This window comes from Schistocerca gregaria, chromosome 5 (assembly GCF_023897955.1).
Source record: "Schistocerca gregaria isolate iqSchGreg1 chromosome 5, iqSchGreg1.2, whole genome shotgun sequence".
Taxonomy (NCBI): Eukaryota; Metazoa; Arthropoda; class Insecta; order Orthoptera; family Acrididae; genus Schistocerca; species Schistocerca gregaria.
This window is the reverse complement of record NC_064924.1, coordinates 44,035,560-44,049,756: the sequence shown is the minus strand read 5'-3', so window position 1 is coordinate 44,049,756 and position 14,197 is coordinate 44,035,560. Positions and strand designations below refer to the sequence as shown.

The window sequence follows — 14,197 nt, the reverse complement described above, 5'->3', positions numbered from 1 at the left end:
GGAAGGTCCTAGTCACACGACATTTTATTTATGTACACCAATGAGGAGAAGTTGGATATACTACTTTCGTATAGTTATAGTCGCCTTTCGGCACGCTAGCGGCACGGACGTCTTGTTTACGTCCTCGCCGCGCAGCTCGCTCGCGGAGTTGTTTACGTGATTCTGCCGTCTTAGCGCGCTATATTTCATTCGACAGAGAATGGCTTATGCCCACCGAAAATCGACACTGAAGATTAGCTTTGCACCTGAATATGCCCGACCAAAAGCACTGGAAATCGAACAGTTTATCAGAGATGAAGTCAAGATTGACTGCAACGATCTTGTTGGCATCCACCTTTCTATAGTGAGCAGTGTGGTATACGTGAAATTGGTCAACGAAGACATATGTGAAAAAATTCTAGATGCAACTCGAAGTGGTCTTAAGTTCCGTCACTCTGATGGACACATCGGTGACGTAACTGTGGAACATGCGGGACTTGGACTGCGCACGATACGTGTTTTTGAACTCCCTTTCGAGGTGCCTTCAGAGGTAGTGGTATCTGCATTCCATCCATATGGAAAAGTGATTAGCCACACAGCTGAGAAGTGGGTTCAGTTCACTACATACCCGGTTCTCAATGGAGTACGGCAGATCCGCATAGAACTAACCAAACATGTGCCGTCCTACTTATATATTGGTGGCTGCCGTGCAATTATTATTTATGATGGACAGCCGAAGACATGCTCGGGATGTGGCAAAGAAGGACACCTCCGTTCCAGCTGTCTGCAGCGCAGAATCACACAGTTACCGCCTGGGGACCTGCCGGCCACGACCGCTCCGACGTCGCTACCGCTGACGTTTGTCGAAGCTCTCCATAGCGACCCCCGACCGCGAACACCACTGGCTCCTACTACTGGTACATCGTCGTCTCCGGTACTGCCTCAGGCTGTTGCGGACGGACCAACGCCCTTGCCTCCTCCTCCCGACGTGTGCAGTGGTGAGCAATCTCAAGGACAGAGGATGGCCCTTGACTCCATGATTGTGCCTACCGATGCTTTTGTGTCTGAACATCCGGATCCACAGGCGTCTTCGGACACTGAAGATCACGTGCGCAAGCAACGGTCGCCGAAGAGACGTCGGAAACGGCGGATCGCCCCGTCTGACACCTGCAGGACGCAGTCTCAAGACGATGAAGATCAAAATTATCAAGTTGTTCCTCCGAAGGACGAATCTATGGTGGAAGCACCAACTTGCACTCCGTCGGACGTACAACCATCCTTGCATGCACCAGGCGCTGTACCTATGGACGTTGAACAACAGCTGAGCCAGGACAACTCTTCCACCACCGACGTGACACTGCCTTCGGACTCTGCTGGTACTCCACTGGACGCACACCATCCACGCACCCTTGCGTGGTCTGACGATGTAGCCGACGAAACACCAACTAGTGAGACAGCCGCGAATGCCGCTGCTCCAGCCCACGACTCCTAATCGACAGGGTTACAGGATGGGGATGTGCAGCCTACTGGGACAACATTCTTGTTCGCTGCTGCTCTTCGTGCCTCCATGAGCGTCCCTGTAGTCCCAATTCTACAACAAGCTTACAGGATTGGCTCCATCAATGTCAACACCATTGGCACCCCTGTCAAACTACAATTGCTCCGTGATATGTTGAGGGCGTCGGACCTAGATGTTGCCCTTTTGCAGGAAGTTCGCCTGGCGACGTTTCCTAATGTCTATGGCTATGTTTCCTACCTCACGCCGTGTGCCGACGGTGGCAGTGGGACAGCTATTCTTTTAAAGGAAGGCATTGATGTAGATGACGTGATTTACCTACCATCGGCTAGGGGTCTTGCTGTGACTTTCCACGGTGTTCGAGTCATCAATGTTTACGCTCCCTCGGGCACGGCCAAGCGACGGGAGCGGTCGCGATTCTATTCAGAGCAGATCGCTCCTTTGTTTGTCGGACGCTACGACCATATTGTTCTTGGCGGCGACTTCAATTGTGTGTTATCCCAAAAGGACCAACATCCCCATTTCACCACATGCCAGGAACTCAAGCTGCTTGTGCATGAACTGAAACTCACCGATACTTGGGACCGCGTGCATGGCGATCGGCCTGGATATACGTACGTCACCAGCCATTCAGCAAGTCGTCTTGACCGTGTCTACGTGTCCCCAGGACTCGTAACTGCCACGCTTGACGCTGAGTTATGGCCTACCGCCTTTTCCGACCATATCGCCTACATTTGCACTGTTTCGCTCCAGAGGCAGAAGGTGTGGCGCGGTCGAGGCCTGTGGAAGCTGAATGTGGCCCATCTCAAGGATCCGGAATTTAGGCAGGTCGTAGAGACGACGTGGAACAACTGTGTGAGACGCCTTCCAGCGTATCCTTCAACACTTCGGTGGTGGATCGACTGCGCCAAGCCTGCTTTACGTCGTTCTATGATGAATTACGGTCGCGATAAAATGTTATGGCACCGACATACCATGGAATACTATTTCACAATTCTCCGGGAACTCTCAAACCTTGCCCCCTCAGTTCAACGACAGGTTGAAATTCAACGTATTAAGGCGAAGATAATTTCTCTTATGCGTCACCGCCTTGAAGGCACAGTAGTACGCGCATGATGTCACGAATGTGTACCAGGAGAGCTCCCGTCCATGCATCATGTTATCCGAGAGAAGCAGCGGTGTCGTAGAAAGTTGATCAACGCCCTCGACATGCCAGATGGTCGTCGATTGACGTCCCAGAATGATATCGTAAGAGCCTTTGTGGATCACTACAACGAGTTCTATGCAGCAGAGGACCGGAACGTGGCGGTAATGTCTGATGTCCTCCGTTCCTTGACAGATACCCTGGACGAGTCTGCTGCGGAGATCCTCACGGCGACAATTACGGCTGATGACGTCGCCGATGCTCTTCATAAGGGTGCGGCAAACAAAGCCCCAGGTCCAGATGGGTTCCCGCTGGAGTTTTACCGCACATTTCATGACATCATGGGCTCACGCTGGACTGCGATGTATGAAGAACTGATGAACCCTGACTTTCCTCTCCCACCCGAATTCGTAGAAGGCTTGCTTATCCCGATCCCCAAGCCATCGGGAGGTCGAGGAGTGGAACATTATCGGCCGCTGACCATGTTAAATTGTGACTTCAAGATTTTTACCCGGATTCTTGGCGCTCGCATTAGGCGCGTCGTCCCTCAAGTTATCTCTCTGGATCAAACGTGCTTTGGAGGTGATAGTAACATTCAGACGGCACTCAGCGATTACCGTGACGTTGTAGCCCTGACCATGACCTGTCGCAGTCGTGGTGCCTTAGTGACAGTGGACTTCGACCACGCCTTTGATAGAGTGAGTCATGACTTTCTCGAAAACGTACTTCGACGGATGGCCTTTCCCCACAGGTTTATACACCTCGTCTTGCGGCTTCTCCGAGGTGCCACGTCGCGGGTGCTGGTCAATGGCCGTGTGGCGGGCCCTATTAACGTCATGCGGTCGGTCCGTCAAGGATGTCCGCTGTCGATGCTGCTTTTCGCCATTGCCCTTGAGCCACTATTACACGGTTTGAGGAGCCGGTTGACAGGCATAACAATGAGGGGGACTTCTTTCATTTGCCGCGCCTATGCAGATGACTTGGTGTTCTTGGTTCTATCGGAGGATGAAGTGCGAGAGGCACTGGCGTGGATCAACCAGTACGGGGCTGCTGCGGGCAGCCGTGTGAACCTGACGAAATCTAGTGCTATGTCCGTCGGTAGAGGCCTTCCAGCTGAGAGTGTGGCACCATTGCCATTAGTGGACAAGCTCAAATGTCTGGGGATCACCTTCACGCGTGATATACAGCGCACGATCTCATTTAACTACAAACGCCTGCTTCAAGCTATCCGCACGAACGTTCGTGGCAACCTCCTGAGAGCATTGGACATGTTACAAAGGGTGGATTTTGTTAACACTCATCTAGTCTCGCGACTACCCCATTTAGCACAGATTTTACCGATGCCAAAGGCAATGGCACACAGACTTCAGGCGGCGTTCGGCTACTTTGTTAGCGCGGGTCTTATCTTCAAAGTCCGCTACGACACGCTGACACTTCCTCCTCGAGATGGCGGCCTCGGCCTTGTCAACGTCCGAGCGAGAGCAGCTGCCCTTTATGTAAGTACAATGGTTAAATCGTGGATCCGCCGCCGAAACGGATTATCGGGAAGCCTGATTGATGAAGTGGCCCCTCCCTCTCGAGTGGCACCCGTTGCAGTAGCCCATATTTCTTCCCCTCTCTCACATATCCGGACCTTTTTCATCGAATACAGTTATGTCCATGCCGACTTGCCTAGTACCAGACCCCCTATGGCACGTGATGTTTACCGAATCATGATGAGAAATCACACTCGGAATGTTGTAGAAAGGCGATATCCTACGATCGCATGGCCCGTGGTATGGCGTTCTGTACACCATATATACCTAGACACGAGCGCACGTGCGACCTGGTATTTGGTCGTTAATGGAAAATACATGACACAACTTCGTCTACATGCCATAAAAATGACAGATTCGCCGCTGTGTCCTCGCTGTCAAACGCTTGATACGGACGAACATCGACTGATGTGTGGATCTTCTGCAGAGGTGTGGCAGCTGATTCAGAAGATGCTTGCCTTTCTTCTACGTACGGCTCCCCATGCCATTACACCGAAATCTCTTCTGTTCCCAGATGAGACATACTTCCCAAGTACGAAGACCAACGCTGTGATCTGGATAAAAGGTCTCTCGATCTCTTATTTGTTCCATGAAGGTGATAAGAGTGTTCTTGATTTTTGGACATTCCTGCAAGATCGCTTTACTTTTCTCATGCACCATCCGCGATACCGTCAGTACTATGCCAACTTTTTGGGTAGTGCCTTCTTCGATCCCCCCTGCAGCTGGGGTGTCCCAGGTATGAGAAGATGACTTCAATGAGAGTGTGTAATACCAAGACTCAGTCCCATGTACCGGAAAATGCAATATTCTTCGTGAAGACGTGCCTGGAACATGCCTGACTGCCTTGGGATTCGGTGTGCGTCTACCCACAAGTTGGCGGGACGCGGATGCTGCTTTGTCTGTTCTGCCAGGAGGGCGTTTTCTTTAATTCCTATAATTCCCTTTAAACATTAAAAAAAAAACTTATAAAAATGCTTTATTGACAAAATTTCACAGGGTAATCACCAGTCGCTCCAATCTATAAATTCATTGTACTATTCTAGTTCATTTTACTGTTTAATTTTATTTAAATCAAGGCTATTGCCTAGGAACTTGTTTTTGTTGTCTGAATACATGTGTTGATACCACTGTGATACTGTTATGTTGTGGTAAATAAACTTTGCTCTCCAAAAACAAAAAAAAAAACAAAAAAAAAAAAAATCGAAATACTTGTACCCGGAGAACGGTTTACCCGACGGGAAGGTCCTAGTCACACGACATTTTATTTATGTACACCAATGAGGAGAAGTTGGATATACTACTTTCGTATAGTTAATGTAAAAGAAAGCCGGCCGGAGTGGCCGAGCGGTTTCAGGTGCTACAGTCTGGAACCGAACGACCGATACTGTCGCAGGTTCGAATCCTGCCTCAGGCATGAATGTGTGTGATGTCCTTAGGTTAGTTAGGTTTAAGTAGTTCTACGTTCTAGGGGACTGATGACCTCAGAAGTTAAATGCTAAGGCCATTTTTTTGTAAAATAAGTGCGGTAAAAACATTACAGTGGTATAGGGCTATCTATCAAGTGGTTACGAAATCATTGTCAGTAAATTGTATATTTCATTTACATGTGTACGAAATTGCATTGAAATGTCAAATAAGTCGACAGCGTATTTTCCACGTAGTTGATAATACTGTCACTACGCGCCTGCGTTCAGCATGAAACGACGTTTCGTTAAGAAGAATATTTATTCTTCGTATTTTTAGTAAAATATTTACTTTGACGGATCTATCCCATGTGATATAATTTAGAGCAGTGTAGGTACAGACTGTTGTCCCACAGTATGTACTTTACCTCTGATTAGCTCACAGTCATGTACAGGAGCAAAAGAGGTCAAATCTTCCTTCGAAGTTTAGATATTTACTACAGTAATTGCTTGTCGCAGCGTATTTTTTAAGAATGAACAGTTGATTTCTCTGTTTCAGCCCACGGTCACCATGTGATCTAAAGTATCTGGACACTCCCAAAAACATATGTTCTTCATATTAGGTGCATTGTGCTGCCACCTACTGCCAGGTACTCCATATCAGCAACCTCAGTAATCATTAGACATCGTAAGACAGCAGAATGGGGCGCTCCGCGGAATTCAAGGACTTCGAACGTCGTCAGGTGATAAGGTGTCCCTTGTGACACACGTCTGTACGCGAGATTTCCACATTCCTAAACACGCCTGGGTCCACTGCTTACGATGTGATAGTGAAGTGGAAACGTGAATGAACACGTACAGCGCACAAAAGCGTAAATGCCGACCTCGCCTATTGACTGACAGTTACCACCGACGGTTGAATAGGGTCATAACGTGCAAATCTATGCAGAGCATCACACAGGAATTCCAATTTGCCTCTGGATCCACAAAAAGTACTATAACATCTCAGGACCCACAGCAAGTACTATGACAGTTACGCGGGAGGTGAGAAAACTGGGATTTCATGGGCGAGCGCCTGCTAATAAGCCACACATCACGCCGGTAAATATCAAACGACGCCTCGCTTCGTGTAAGAAGCATAAACAATGGACGATTGAACAGTGGGAAAACGTTGTGTGGAGTGACGAATCACGGTACACAATGTGCCGATCCGATGGCAGGGTGTGAATATGGCGAATGCCCGGTGAACGTCATCTGCCAGCTTGTGTAGTGCCAACAGTAAAATTCGGAGACGGTGCTGTTATGGTATGGTTGTGTTTTTCATGGAGGGGGCTTGCTCCCCTTGTTGTTTTGCGTAGCACTATCACATCAAAAGCCTACATCGATGTTTTAAGCACGTTCATGCTTCCCACTGTTGAAGAGCAATTCGGGGATGGCGATTGCATCTTTCAACAGATCGAGCACCGCTTCATGATTCACGTCGTGTGGAGGAGTGATTTCACGACAATAACAGCCCTGAACTGGACTGGCCTGCATAGAGCTCTGACCTGAATTCTATAGAACACCTTTGGGATGTTTTGGAACGCTGTCCTCGTGCCAGGCCTCACTGACCGACATAGATACCTCTCGTCAGAGCAGCACTTCGTGAAGAATGGACTACCAATCCCCAAGCTCCTTCCAGCATCTGATTGAACGTATGCCTCCGAGAGTGGAAGCTATAATCAAGGAGAAGGGTGGGCCAACACCATACTGAGTTCCAGCATTACTGGTGGAGGGCTCACCAATTTAGTGTTGGAGGGCAGCGTGGGGGGTAAAAATCGCAGGGGACACCAAGAGACGAATACACTAAGCAGATTCAGAAGGAAGTTGGTTGACGTATGTACATGGGATGAAGAAACTTGCACAGCATAGATAGAACCAGTCTCTGAACTGAAGACCACAACAACAACAAAAATGTGAAATATTTTTCCTAAGCCCTTTGTGATAAGCTAGATTCTAGCGTTATGTCGTATTTCCATATACAACATTTGTAGTTCAACCTGCATCTAAGTCGTAAGTTGTTTCATGTGGAATTGAAGCCTTATTCTCGTAGCGCAGGCCTACCTTACTCTTTAAAACTACTCAGCATGGTCCAAGACGCGGGCTTGACAGTGTTTGCACCACAAATGCCTTTTCCTGTCACCATCCTCTCAAATTCTAGGACATTTCTCGAATCAACATTAACAAACGCTATATCGCTGTAATTTTCTTCTCAAAACCTATAGAATGCAGTTACAAAAAGTATACGGTTCCATTATAAAAATTAAAAAGCGCGTGCTTACTTGAATATCTCAGTTGATACCAGCGCTAAAAACATAAACCAAACAAAAACATGCCCCTCGACGCTCTAAAATTTACTGAAAATTTCCTTTGGAATGTGTAACCGTTCGCGAAAGAATAGGTACTCACCTGGGTTGAATGTGTCTCTCTAGGGCTGGATTTATTTGGTTGTTCTGCCTTACATTACTCATAAATCAGTTAGGCTTGCTTCTGTTATTGGGAACAATACTTATGCCTTCCTAGAAGTAAGTTTTATTAAAAGAAAAATAATAGCTGTCAGTAGATTGTAAAACGTGACGTGAACAATAGTTAATGGAGGCTGCAATCCCTCTTGCGGGTGTTTTCCTTCTAAGGTTGAGGACAGAAACGGAATCTGTGCGTAGGCGTAATGAATGATTTATTACGGTGGGAGGTAGGCGTAGGTGGGGCAAATTAAACGGATATAATGACTGCAGCTTGAAAGTCAAGGTGGCTCCACGGATGTTTTCTTTCAGAAAAGCAGCACGAACCAACGACCCCTCAAGGCTGGAGGCTCTGGAGGTAAACGAGTCTCGCGTTGGGACAGCCGTGTGGGGGCGTACTGGACTAACGCGTTTGTCATTAGGCTTGCATGAACGCTGTGGCCAAAAGGAACCGTCACTAAAATACAAACACCAAAGTCGGAATAAATTGATATGTAGTGCGTTACGTATTGTGCTGAACCTGGATTTGGACTCAATTGCTTTTCTAACTGGTGATCGGTTACGCATCTGTGACGTAGCGGATTGAGGTGGAAGGAAGATACTGAGAGCCCCACGCACTAGCATTCAGCAACTCTAGAGTATCACCACCAGACTCTGTCTAGGTTCTGTCTAGAAGAATAGGTTCAAAATGGTTCAACTGGCTCTGAGGACTATGGGACTCAACCTCCGAGGTCATCAGTCCAATAGGACTTAGAGCTACTTAACCCTAACTAACCTAAGGACATCACACACATCCATGCCCGAGGAAGGATTCGAACCCGCGACCGTAGCGGTCTCGCGGTTCCAGACTGAAGCGCCTAGAAGAATAGGTTCAGAAAAGACGTAGACGGCAAATGCGTGATTTTAACTATCATTTTAGTCCGTCAGCTTGAGGGGTAGACACACATTACTGAATCACAGCAACAGTGAATAAAATCACTGTCCATAAGTCAACTAAGAATTAATATAAACGTTATTGCTGCTCCAAATGTAGGCATTGAGCTAACAATAAATTATTTCATGTAACGAACCTAACCCACGCTGTAGCACGTCCTATGTACATTGCAGCGTCAAAGAAACTGGCATATTCAAATACAGAGATACGTAAACAGGCAAAATACGGCGGTGCGGTGAGCAACGCCCGTATAAGACAACAAATTACTGGCGCAGTTGTTAGATCAGTTACTGTTGCTACAATGGCAGGTTATCAAGATTTAAATGAGTTTGAACAAGGTGTTATAATGGGCACACGAGTGATGGGACACAGAATCTTCGAAGTAGCGAGTAGCGATGAAGTGGGGATTTTTCCGTACGACCATTTCAAGAGCGATCAGTGAATATCAGGAGAGAATCGTTCAACGTGACAGAAGTGCAACGCTGCCGCAGATTGCTGCACGTTTCAATGCTGGGTCATCAACAGGCGTCAGCGTTTGAACAATTCTAAGAAACATCATCGAAAGGGGCTTTCGGAGCCGAAGGCCTACTTGTGTATCCTTGATGATTGAACGACACAGACCTTTACGCTCGCCTGAACTCGTCAACACCGACATTGGACTGTTGATGGTTGGAAATATGTAGCCAGGTCGGACGAGCCTCGTTTCAAATTGTATCGAGCGGATGGACTTGTACGTGTACACAGATAATCTCTTGAATCCATGAACCCTGCATGTCAGCAGCGGATATTCAGGCTGGTGGAGGCTCTGTAATGGGGCGCGGCGTGTGCAGTTGGAGTGATGTGTGACCCCTGATATGTCTAGATACGCCTCTGACAGGTGACACGTACGTCAGCATCCCGTCTGATCATCTGCATCTCTTCATGTCCATTGTGCAATTCGACGGACTTGGGCAAATGTAGCAGGACAATACGTCACCCAACACGCCTAGAATTGCTACAGAAAAAAAAAAAAATGGCTCTGAGCACTATGGGACGTAACGTCTACGGTCATCAGTCCCCTAGAACTTAGAGCTACTTAAACCTAACTAACCTAAGGACAGCACACAACACCCAGCCATCACGAGGCAGAGAAAATCCCTGACGCCACCGGGAATCGAACCCGGGAAATTGCTACAGAGTGGCTCCAGGAACACTCTTCAGACTTTTAACACTTCCGCTGTACACCAGACTCTCCAGACACGAACATTATTGAGCATATCTGGAATGCCTCGCAACGTGCTGTTGAGAAGAAATCTCCGCCCTCTCGTACCCGTACGGATTTCTGGACAGCCGTGCAGGATTCGTGGCGTCAGTTCCCTCCAGCGGTATTTCAGACATTCGTGGAGTCCATGCCACGTCGTGTTGCGACGCTTGTGTATGCTTGCGGAGGCCCTACACAATATTATGCAGGTGTACCAGTTTCTTTGGCTCTTCAGTGTATAACTGGCTAAAAGCAAACGTCTCCCTCCTTGGTCTGGCTATTGCCTGCTTTACAGAGCCCGGAACCGCTACTTCGCACTCCAGTACTTCCTCAGCTGGCATCAAGGGTCTGAGGGCACGCCGTTCGGGTCCGAATGAAAAGTCTGTAGAAGTACCGCAAAACGAAGTTGGATCCTCTGCATGACCACTTAGCTACGGAGACGGACACTTCAAAAAGTAGCTTACACATGAATAGATGCAAGTCAAGTAATTTTTATGGAATGCCACATAGGACGCCAAAGTACCACTGATATATTTAAATTTTTCAGCTTTTAGTAGTTGTAGTAGTTGTAGTATTAGTGGTAGTAGTAATAATAATAATAGTTTTATTCATCGATATATGACTTCTCCAATGATGTTGGACATGCTCTGCTATTACAATTTAAGAGCAACAGAAATTACTTTCTTCATATATAGAAGCACTTACCTACTTACAGCTCAAGTTTTGTGGGACAGTCTGGAAACATCGGCCGAATAACTCTACCAATCGTTCAATTCCTCGACCAGAGTAATCCGGTCCTTGGTTACAGAGTCATTTCAGAGCCACTGTGTGAACGCCCACATCATACTGTCCCACGTACTTCAAATCTGGAGTACTTTAGTAGTTGCAGTGCCGTTTCACTTGCACACTACAATGTAGCTGCCATCCGCACCTCAAGGGACCCTGAATATGTACAATCCTGACAAGAGGCTACTCTTGTTGCGCAGTGCTCTTAGCGCGAGTCGACATATGTAACTTAATTTCTGAAGTCCGTACGTGAATGATTTGGACGACTATTCCTCTTGTCTTTCCTGGCACTTTTTGATCTGCGGATTGCTTTCATGGCTGTCACCCGGTGGTCTCCTCATTCTGGAAAGCACAGTGGTGCAACTCAAGTATGTGTCTATTCCTGGGGACCGTGTCCACTCCTCAACAGGATGACATCCACCAGCACGACAATGCAACGTGTCATTCAGCTCGCTGTATACTTGCGTGGCTCGAAGAGCACTAGGGTGAGTTTACCGTACACCCCTGGCCTCTAAACTCCTCAGATTTAATTCAATCGACAGTCTGTGGGACTCTATTAAACTCTATGATATTCCAAACTTTTGCTGAGGTTTGTCTTTTTTAAAACGATTCCCTCCCCAGTCAACTTCATTGTGAGAGTGTACTCCCTCCCCAATTGCGCCTTTTCTGGAATGCATTCGCTCCTGACTTCATTTTTATGTTCCCTACCTGAATCGGTAAAAACGGATTCCTTGCAGGACCAATTAGTTGTCCGTTTGTTTGTCCGTCTGTTTAGCCTTATTTTTCTTAGCAACGGGTAGAGGTGTCGAGTTGAAATATATGTCAAATACTGAGGGCTATGGTCCCTTGGTGGTGCAGGAGACCAAAGGCTCTAAGTCGACGCAGTCAAACGATACGGCTATTAACTTCACATATTCTGAAACTAGCAAACTCACTGGTCAATTCCTATAGACGAACCCTCTGATTGCGTAATTAAGTTTGCACGGAATTCTCAGAACAGTGTCCTTCTCGCACTTCTCCGGACTTTTATCGATGACAATCCGCGACCGCATCCCACAGCGCAGGTTGGGGAGCTCTTGGAACGAGGAGATATTGGGTCAATGGATTGGGCTGCCCTTTCTCCCGACTTAAAGCCTACGGAACACTTGTGGTACGGACTATGAAGCCGTACTGCAGCACATCCAAGGTCACCAACGACCACCCAGCACTTATCAACTGGGCTGGTGGAGGAATGCAACGACCTACCAGAAGAACTCCTTACCAACCTTGTGACCAGGACTGGGGCATGACGCAGAGCATCCGTTTGACCGGGCGCCCTAATAATCGCCTTATGCAAAGCCGAGGGCACCATCGTGAATCGCAGTGAATTCAATGTAATTATTGTCTTTGTGTAAAACTGTCATTTGTTGTGTATTTCTTTCATTTAGCTTCTGTACTATACTGCAGCAGGTCTTTCTACGTATAGTCCAACTTTCATCGAGTTGTGTTACTTAGCAGTGACAGATTATGCGATATTTAGTTTTGTCCTCAACTTATGCACAGCAACACATCAACACTGTGTCCCAGAATCCCATAAGCGTCTCTATAGGGGAATGCGTCTAATACGGCCAGATTAATTGCTGAAATATCAAGGTCAACCTAATCGTATGATCCGGCTGTAGACCAGACAAGAATATCGTTAGTTTACACGCTGTGAAGGTTAGTGTAGTCACTTTTTTCGTCGATGCATGTACTGCAATTAGCAGCGATAAATGATACTAATAAAACTGAGGAAAGAGCTTTTTATTACATCCTAGTAGAATCAACCGTCCGAGCATGTGATTGTAGTGTCCACTCAATATTTTATCGCCTTGCTATTGTTAGTAATCATAATGTAAACACAAATTCAGGTAACTCTGCAGGGAACAAATATTTACGTGCTTCTCGTTTACCCGCACTCCAGACAGTGCAGCGAATCAGTGTCTGTAAATTTTTGGCCTTGAATGCTTGAAACTTCACATAAAGACTGACTGATAAACAACATTACAGCCAAAGAAACTGGTACACCACCCTAATATCGTGCAGTCGTGTAGGAGCAAGAAGAATTGCCGCAACACGATGATGCATGGACTCGACTAATGTCTGAAGTAGTGTTGGAGGGACTGCAATCTTGGTTCCGTTCAAAATACGGGCCAGCATTCCAAAACCGGAATTTATAGATTTTTCAGACAGCAATCACTTCAAACATCATCTGCCGACTCGGTATGTGAGAGTCGGCAGATGATGTTTGAAGTGATTGCTGTCTCATAAATATACAGATACCGCTCTCTGAATGCTGGCCCCTATTTTGAACGGAACCGAGATTGACATCTTCCTACAAGTCGGTCAGGGGGTCTGAAGATGGCGTAATACATCGCCGAAATTGGTAACCCAATAAAAAAAATTGGAAATTTAGCAGGCTGAAAGGTGTTTTATTTGACATCCTCTCTACTCGTGCAGTTCCAGCCAACTTCAGTTTTGATTTCGCCAACCTATTTCATCGTCTCTGTTTTGGCTATTTTTCGTATAGTTTAAACTAACCGGCCATTGACCTTCTTCTTCTTTGCGCATGCACACGCATTGCCGGAACTCTTACGGGACTCGGTAAGATTGTCTGCCGCGAGTAATGAGTGTAACGAGCAGGGGCACTACGAATGTAGTGTGTGGACAGTAAGTTGGGAATGTGGGTCTCATGGGGAGCGTGACAGAGATAAATCCCTGCAATCTCACTATCCTCTGTGCCCTTGGTGGCTCAGATGGTTTGTACTCGCTTTGGAGGTACATATACTAAAATTGGAACGATACAGAGAAGACTAGCATGGCCCCTGCGCAAGAATGAAAAAACAAAAACAAAAAAAATTAAAAAAGCCGTTGATGTTTATTAACGCCTGTCAACAGCTTTCAGTATTGATTTAATTCTCATTTCATTTGTTGTGTAAGACTGTCTGCGTTTATTCTTTAAATTTGTCCATACATAATCTAATGGCACTGTGGATGTTTGTACATTGTTTGATTTCTTGTTTGCTTCTGAGTCGGTAGTTTCCATTTTATGGCGTCTAATTTATTTTGGTTTCGTTTAGATTCGTTCTAATCATTACTGTATTAAAACAATTTATATGATTAGTTTATATCCATGCCTAG

At 46.7% G+C, this 14,197-nt stretch overlaps 1 non-coding gene across 1 annotated transcript; it reads left to right on the top strand.

The window, feature by feature from the left end:
- The first annotated feature begins 13,819 nt into the window (after positions 1 to 13,819).
- On the top strand, positions 13,820 to 13,929 carry LOC126274943 (U6 spliceosomal RNA). The gene has a single exon (XR_007550486.1). It is a non-coding gene; the product is annotated as a U6 spliceosomal RNA (small nuclear RNA).
- The last annotated feature ends 268 nt before the right edge of the window (positions 13,930 to 14,197 follow it).